The sequence below is a fragment of the Sinocyclocheilus anshuiensis genome, unplaced genomic scaffold, assembly GCF_001515605.1.
Source record: "Sinocyclocheilus anshuiensis isolate Anshui unplaced genomic scaffold, SAMN03320099.WGS_v1.1 scaffold162, whole genome shotgun sequence".
NCBI classification, from domain to species: domain Eukaryota; kingdom Metazoa; phylum Chordata; class Actinopteri; order Cypriniformes; family Cyprinidae; genus Sinocyclocheilus; species Sinocyclocheilus anshuiensis.
Genome location: NW_015542351.1, coordinates 946,556 through 954,933, shown reverse-complemented (window position 1 = coordinate 954,933; position 8,378 = coordinate 946,556).

Here is an 8,378-nt window from a genome sequence, read left to right as displayed (position 1 = left end):
ATGTATTTACAAATCAAGTATAATGGGAACACAGAATGATCTTGGAGAGAGCTTTACCGAGCTGACTGCTGTAACCAAACGCGACCAGGGTTTAAACTTTAAAGGCTGAACGAATGACTGACAGCCACAGCGGAGAAAAGAGTTTTTGTGAACTTTAATGTAAGGACTTAAATATTCATATGTAGCTCACATTAAGCTATCGTATGGCTTCAGAAGTAACACAGAATAATTCGCACAATCGGGAAAAAAACAAAAAACAAATCTCTGATTTGGATCGGCCCTCTCTGACCGATACCCGATCTGAGAAAAATGGCACTATCGGAGCCGATACCCGATAAGAATATCGGATCGGCGCATCCCTAAATGTAATGATTCTGCGAGTTCTCCTGTACTACAGTTTTGGCTCATTTTTTTTAAACTTCAGATTGGAAACTGAATTTTGAATATGACCCTTATCTAGTCCCCCTTAATGTTGAATGTATTTCAGTATCTGAATTGCACTGAAGTCTTAAGAAGCCATCACGGACATATGTGGTGTAAATCTCCACATGATTATGAAACATTTAGTGTCCCACAGAGAATTTTTAATTTTTTTTTTGTAGTTTACATTAATTCCCCAGCATTATTTCCCCTCATTTTCTTTGTCCATTCCAATAAATTTACTTTTTTTATTTTTTATTTTTTTACATATTTTGGAAAAGCCTCATTACATGCTTATAAACAGGCCACTGTTCTAATGCTTATTTTTTTCCCCCCTCTTTATTCCTTCAATCCTGCAAATTAGTCTAAGCCGATCTGTTAACTTTAGTTGTATTTTCTGTAACCTTTTAGGAAAGTTCAATTGTCTAATACTTCAAATGTGAAGTAACTTGTTAATGCAGATTTTGCTCTGGTTAAAGTAAATCCTGGTGCATAATTTTGAATTGGTGCTAATGCACACTAGTTCTCTTGATTCTGCATTGGAATGAGGGTTTGGTCATGTATGCAGCCATATTGCATGGAAAATGTTATGATTAATCACCAGTATGTATTCTATTCTACGGTGCGGTTTGGTTTCCTCCCAAATGTAGATTTTGATCCAAGTGTTTTTTTTGTTTTTTTTTAACAATTAGGGAGTTTTGTGTGCCAATGTGTGTGGAAATGTGAAGTTTTATGTGGATTATAAACTGCGCATCAATTGTTTGCAAATTGTTTTTAATAAAGTTATGAATTTCTGCATATTCTTCCCTGTTAATCTGATGAAGAAAAATGATTTCAGTTTATGACCAGTTCTGTGGTCATGTCCTGACTCTAAACGTTTGTCATTCAGAATTTGTTCATTCTGAGGAGATGGTTACTGAACATCATAACTGGATTTGTAGGAAATGTGCAAAAAATATAAAAAATCCATATCCTGAATGTTACAAAAAGGGAACAAGATGATGTTGCCTGTAAGCTTGACCAGTTTTGCCAGTAGAGTAAGCTGGGCCACTTTAGTTTTTATAATATTAACAAGAAATTGGACTTCTAACTCTTTACTCATTTAAATTAGTATTGAATATATTTTTCTATTTCTGCATTAAGGTCCAATGTGATGCCTCTGATGCCTGTTGTCCCCTCCCTTGCCATTAGATGGCATGTTCTCCATTTGAAAGAGAAATATCTCAACCACAATCTTGACAACGCTCCACTCCAAATCAGTGCAGTGACATTTAATGTAGATCTTAACACTGCTGCTTTCAAAACCAAATGAGCATTTTATTTATTTTATTTTATTTTTTTCACGAAGGCTTGCATATTTACTTAATATGGCTTCCTTTAGTGCATGATTATATTATGATCATTTCAAATCCTTTAAAAGGAGCCATTTCGCATTATTTCAGCTCTGCGGCACAGGTGAGTAAATATTTAATTTCATATTATTTTTGTGAATCCCGTCAGCACAGCCAGCGTCATCAGAATGAGCAGACAGACTCGTTCTTCCACAGATGTCCCTTATCTTGCCACGTTTAGACTAATGCGCCTCGGCTCCGAGTCTGTCTGCTCTTTGTCTGGAAGAACCAGCAATGAATGGGCAGGCAATCTATGATGTAATTTGTTTTGAGTGGCGCCCTTCTCATCTGCCTGTAGGGGGCACTGTTGAGACAACAAAGAGGGCCCAGACACACTTAACCTAATTCCCCAGTTTTGCTTGCCAGACACTAGGTTCATGGAAAGTCACAGATTTGATCAGTTATTCAAATGATAGCATCCATCCAGCAGTTAAAACAAATGGCTGCAGCTGTTCTCGTTGGTTATGTGAAAACTGATATTTGTGTGCCCTTGATTAATGCTTCATTCAGCTGCTGCTGTTGTCCACACAGGCTCCGGTGGGAAATTTCAAGCCAGTCATTTGCAAAGCACCCTTTATTTTAGCCCATGTGCTCGAACAGCCACAGCACCCTGTTGCTGTCACGATTGTTTTTGTATGTAATAATAGTGTTCTGGAGTGTCCAATTCGTTCCACTTAATGCGTATAAGTGCTACAGTAAAGCTGAAACGTACACACAGCGGACACGTGCACACATGCACAACATACGCTGCTCCTCATTCATAAAAGCACACGCCGTGTTTTGATGGATACTGATTGGATGAAGGCTACGCTGCGATTCGCCGCATCCTATGTGGCCAATCAGAAGCAGGCTGCTCTTCATTCCCTCTGCTCTGTTTCAGAGTTTCAGTAGAGAGTCTGACTGCTCAACTGGATCCTTTTTTGCAGCAGTGGCCAGAGGTCACTATAAACAAGGATAACGTAATGCTGTAAAGTATCATAGAACACCATATGCATGTTTTGAAATCCATCTTATCCAGACTGATTTGTAGTCCTATTCCTAGTTATTACGTTCAGGAAGAGATATTTGCACACCATGAAATGCAGTCATGGGGTTTGCATGTGCTAAATGTAGTAGTGGATACCAAGGCAACTGAATGACACTTATGACAGAATGCTAATGAAACTAACTACTGTTGATATGCTGTGCTATTTTTGATTCTTGTTTGCAAGTTTGATTGACATTATAATTTATATCACATCAGAATCATGTTTTTCAGCATTAGCTGACTGACTGTTATGACAGGACGCTAGTGAAACTAACTACTATTGATATATTGTGCTATTTTTTGTTCTTGTTTGCAATTTTAACTGAAATTATAATTTATATCACATCAGAATCATGTTTTTCTTTTAGCATTTGCCTGTCTCTTAGGAAAATTATAATGGTTACCCAGCTAGAAATGTATTTTTTATTTTTTTTTGTCTTTTTCTTTTGCTTCATTCACAGATGTTTGAGATTTAAACCCAGATGCCTCATTTGTGGACTAAATTAGTAGCTGGACAGCTGCTTCTTCAGACTACTGACCGAATGACCACACAAAATATTACCCCATACCCCACGTGTTTAGCATTATTTAGAATAAATGGCATGCCTGCGTTTTGTTTTATTTTTTGGAAATAGTTGTCTGCAGTTATTTGCATAGACATGCACAGGCCTTATGTTATATATACTGAATAACCCTTGTGAAAAAAGACATGCTTAATATGCTAAAGTGTGAACTGAATGCAATGTTTTCGGACACTTAATTGTTTTAATTGTAATAAATTGTATTATAGTTTTTACAATTGTATAAATTGTATTATAGTATTGTATAGTTAAATTTATATTAAATGCATGTAGCTGAAATTTATATTGTTTCCCACTTAAGTGGGACTTAAACACATTTTTATTTGTAATTTCATGAAATAAAGTCATGGAAGTGTTTTCTTAAAGCGCACTTGGCCTTCTATTTAATTAATATTATATTATCTGCAAATACAATTCATAAAAATATACTTTTAAGATCTGAAGTACACTACAAGTGCACATTCAGTAGAACTAAGCATACTTTTCACAAGGGATTTTATAAGGCTTTTTGGTTGAAATACAGGAATTTGATTGATACGGATGTGAGGACACGTCTTTCGCCAAGATTGCTTCTGTTTGCCTATTGAGCTTACATAAGACTCTTTAATTATATATGTGTTGCAGTCGGTTTAATTATATATGTGATACGTATATGCAGTCAGTTCAGTGATGGATAATTAATCGGACAGAATTGTATGTTGTCAGTGAGAATGTGTGTGATTGATCCGGATGGTTTAGTTTCCAGATGGGAATAATAGAAGGAATTCTCATGAGGAGTGTACTGTTTGTGTAGTAGATGGCACACATTTGATGGCTAAATATTCTCTACAGGATATATCATAATACATACTCTCATGGTACATGACAATATACCATGATTCAACCATAAGGTATTTGGTGCATACTGTACATTTTAGTATTAAACGTATTTGCATGACTTAAAGTTGCAATGTAACAGAAGCAGTGACATCTCTTTTTTCTGAAGTGTGACGTACATCCAAGTAACGAAAAATCTGAAGAAGAAAAAAATAACATCTATAAATGTGTGATTTCCTTTTATAAATGATCAGACTTAAGATTTTTGTCTGGTAGACAATACATTTGGCAAAACAAACCCATAGACGTACAATGAAGGAAGAACACGAGTCATATTTAGCAACCAAAAATTAAACTCAAAAATTTGAATTCTGTCATTCAATTAATAACCTCATGTTGTTTGAAGCCTACAGTGGGCGTAGAAAATAATCACATTTTATTGCTTTGCAGCCTGAAATGAAGACAGTTTTTGTTTTATCCAGCTGTATTTACTCAGTGCAACTTATAACATCTAAGTGAAAGATAAAACACCAACATGTCAGAAAAAAATAAAATAATAAAAAAACAGAATCACTGAGTTGGAAAAAGGATCACCCCCCTCCTAAAAAATTACTTGTAAACTCAATCAGGTGTACCTAATCACCTTCTCAATGGCGCACAAAGCCCTTTGACTTTCAGCTGTGGTCATTTTGATTCGCTCAGCATTAAGAGCTTTCCTGGAGCATTTCAGTCCTTGGTAGTGCAACTGAAGCAAACAATCAACTATGGGTGGCAAGACACTGTCAAAAGATCTCCGGGATAAAGTTGTGGACAGGCACAAGTCAGGAGATGGATACAAAAAAATGTCAAAGGCTTTATCAATGCCTAGAAGCACAGTGAAGTCTATTATTAAGAAGTGGAAAGTATTTGGTACAACACAGTCCCTCCCTGATCAGGACGTCGCTCCAAACTGGATGAAAGAGCCAGGAGGAAACTGGTCAGAGAGGTGAACAAGAGGCCTACAGCAACTCTGAAGCAGCAGCAGGAGGACTAAAACTGAATTATTTAGCCTCAACACCAAATGATATGTCTGGCGGAAATCCAATACAGCTCACCATCCAAGGCTGCGTTTACACTTGGCATTAAAGGGGAAATATGATGCTATTTAAATTTGTCCTTTCTCTTTGGAGTGTTACCGTGTCTGCATTCGCAGGTCGACATCACGCAAAACGCCGCCCCCTCTCTCCCGATCTGTCGGAAGAACAGAGCACTAGCGAGACTCGTACATTTATTTTGATTTGTAAAATGTCCCGCGACATTTTAGTTTTCAAATAGTTTTCAAAAGAAAACCCACCAATTCAGGTCGACTTTGCACCGCAGACTTATTTAAATATTGCGCGGGAAATACAGATCCGATCGGTTATCCAGATCGAGAAGTCAGCTGATGTTGCCAAGTGTAAATGCGCCGTGTCCTGTTTGACTGATGATCCGATCTGCTTGATCGGATCACGGTGATCGCATGTTAATGCCAAGTGTAAACGCAGCCCAAATAACAGCATTCCTCCAGTAAATCATGGAGGTGGTAAGATCCTGTTATGGAGTGTTTCGCTGCAGCAGCGACTGGAGCACTTCTTGTCAAGATAGAAGGAAAAATACCGTCGAATTCTTGAGGAAAATCCTGCCCTCTGCATGCCAGAAAGTTGTCAATGTGAAGAATGTTTACCTTCCAACATGACAATGACTCAAAGCACACAGCAAAACTGAGCACACAGTGGTTGAAGGAGAAAAAGGTGAATGTCCTTGCCTGGCCTAGTCAGAGCCAAGACTTAAACCCCACTGAAAATCTGTGGAATGATTTGAAGACTGAAGTCCACATATTATGATTCTTTTTATACCCACTGTATATGAATGATTTTATTCTGTGGGACACAAAAGATATTTTGAAAAACGTTGGGGCTCGAACATAATTACATCCCACTGATTTCCATTGTATTGACACAAAAATACTGAGACATTTTTCAAAATATCTTCCTTTTTGTTGTACAGAAGAAAATAATCTGTTTGCATTCTGATGGCACCCATTCACTGCGGAGGATCCATTGGTGAGCAAGTGATGTTAAATGATAAATTTCTCCAGATCTGTTCTGATGAAGAAACAAACTCGTCTACATCTTCAATTTACTGACAGTGAGTTAATCATAAGCAAATTTTCATTTTTGGGTGAACTATCCCTGTGACATATTCTGAAATAGAATCATAATTTTGTACTGAATGCTTTTACTGGCACAAACATTTCACAAGATAATTATATTACATCTGATTCTGAAGAATGACTGTCGATAGCTCTTACTGGCATGACTTATTGAGTCCGTAGGAGTTTATTTGATTAGGAGTCCTACTGTAATGAATTGTAAGCAAAATAATGGTGAGATATGAAAACAGTTATTCACATATTCATACACTAACATCCTTACTGCATTAATATCATAGGCTCAATAAAAGCATTAACAAATTTTTTTAAAGGAGAACTCCTGACGTTTTGGCACATTGGCTTGTCTCTTTCATGCACTGACCCCAGCCGTCGGGATGAGGTAATGTGTGCCCCCTGCATAAGCAGCAGCCAGTGACCGCCACTTTAAATTGGCTTGCCGCAGATATGCAGCACTGCCCTATTGAGCGGCCAGTTTGTAATGCTGGAACAGCACATGGCTGCTACCCGCTAGTGACAAACTCAGTCCATTTCATATGGTGCTAATGCAAAATTAATGTAACATTTGTTGAAGGTAGCACCTTCTTGTAAGAAGTGACAGACCAGCTGTTGTCTGCGTAACGCTCCAGTTGCACCAACACAGACAAAAGCACCTGAACTTCCTCACAACCCCACCTGCGAACCGCAGATACCGCGTGAGGACAGAGCAGTAGGTTCCGGATGTGGTCCCTGGCCTGGTCATTTGCATATAGTTGCCCCCCAAAGCCTGCTGGTAATGTCAAGAGGCTAAATTAACTAGTTTTCAGTTTGCATCTCATTTGCATGGAAGCTGCTTAACCGAGGTTGCTCTAGGTGACCTTAATTGCCTTCGTCCTTGTGCAGGGAGAAAGCAGCCTCTGATTGCATTTAATTTCATTAAGAAAAGTATCATTATGACCCAGAGAATACATTTGCATGCTGTCAGGATGGGGATGTGCAAGCTGTTCCCAATCAAGTTGCGTTTTGCATGTGTAGATGTTCTGTCATACTTTTTATAAGGATGAAATATAAGGCCAGGCTACGATGAGTGTTGCCTTCATCAGCACGATCAATCTTACTCAGAAAAGAAGCAGATGCATTCATTACATTAGCAGGGGAGGTTCATAGTTTTGCCACATTAAACGGACTGCTTTTGCCACAGGTTAATGTGAAGGTCTAGTGTTTTCACTGTCTGAAGAAAAAGCACAGGGCTAGGTGAAAGGGAATGAACTCGTTTAAAATGTTTAGCAAGGACAAGATTTTGGATGATTTGAAGCTTTGTATAAATAATGGGATCCAAAAATTTACTTATTATTTATTATTATTTTATTATTATTATTATTTTTTTTTTAATTGGAAAAATTCTACATTTTCACTAGTAGTCTCAGATTTTTCCACCTCACTGTACATAAACACTTCCCCCTTTTTCTTTTCTGAGGATTTCTTCAAATACCGCAAACACGCCACCAAGTTGAATGAGCACGAGACTGTGGGTGTGTGTGTTTGAGGGCGACAGAGTATATTTTCCTTTCCTCCTCAGGGTAGATTTGTAATTAAGCTTTTGGGTTGAGGCTTTTCTGCTCGGCTGGAGCTCCAAAATCTTTGGAGAGAGAGAGAAACAGAGAAGGAAAGAGAGGGCGAGCGAGCAGAATCATAATGACACTGCTCCTAGTGGAGTGTGAAATTCACCTCTGAATCCATATGCCAATAGCATCTCTCACCAAGGCCTGGCACCCACAACAGGGGCCTCCTGAGCCTTTTAACCCCAACCTCTGGAAATCAGTTATTAATTTGTTCGCCGCAATCGCAGGTCCTCTGATTGCTCTGACGCGTCTAATAAATGCTCAGATTGGCTTTTGAGTGCCGTGGTCTGGAATGAGAATCTCTTTGCGTCATTCCACAGAGACGGTTCCTTTCCTTCAGGGTGGAAGCTTGTG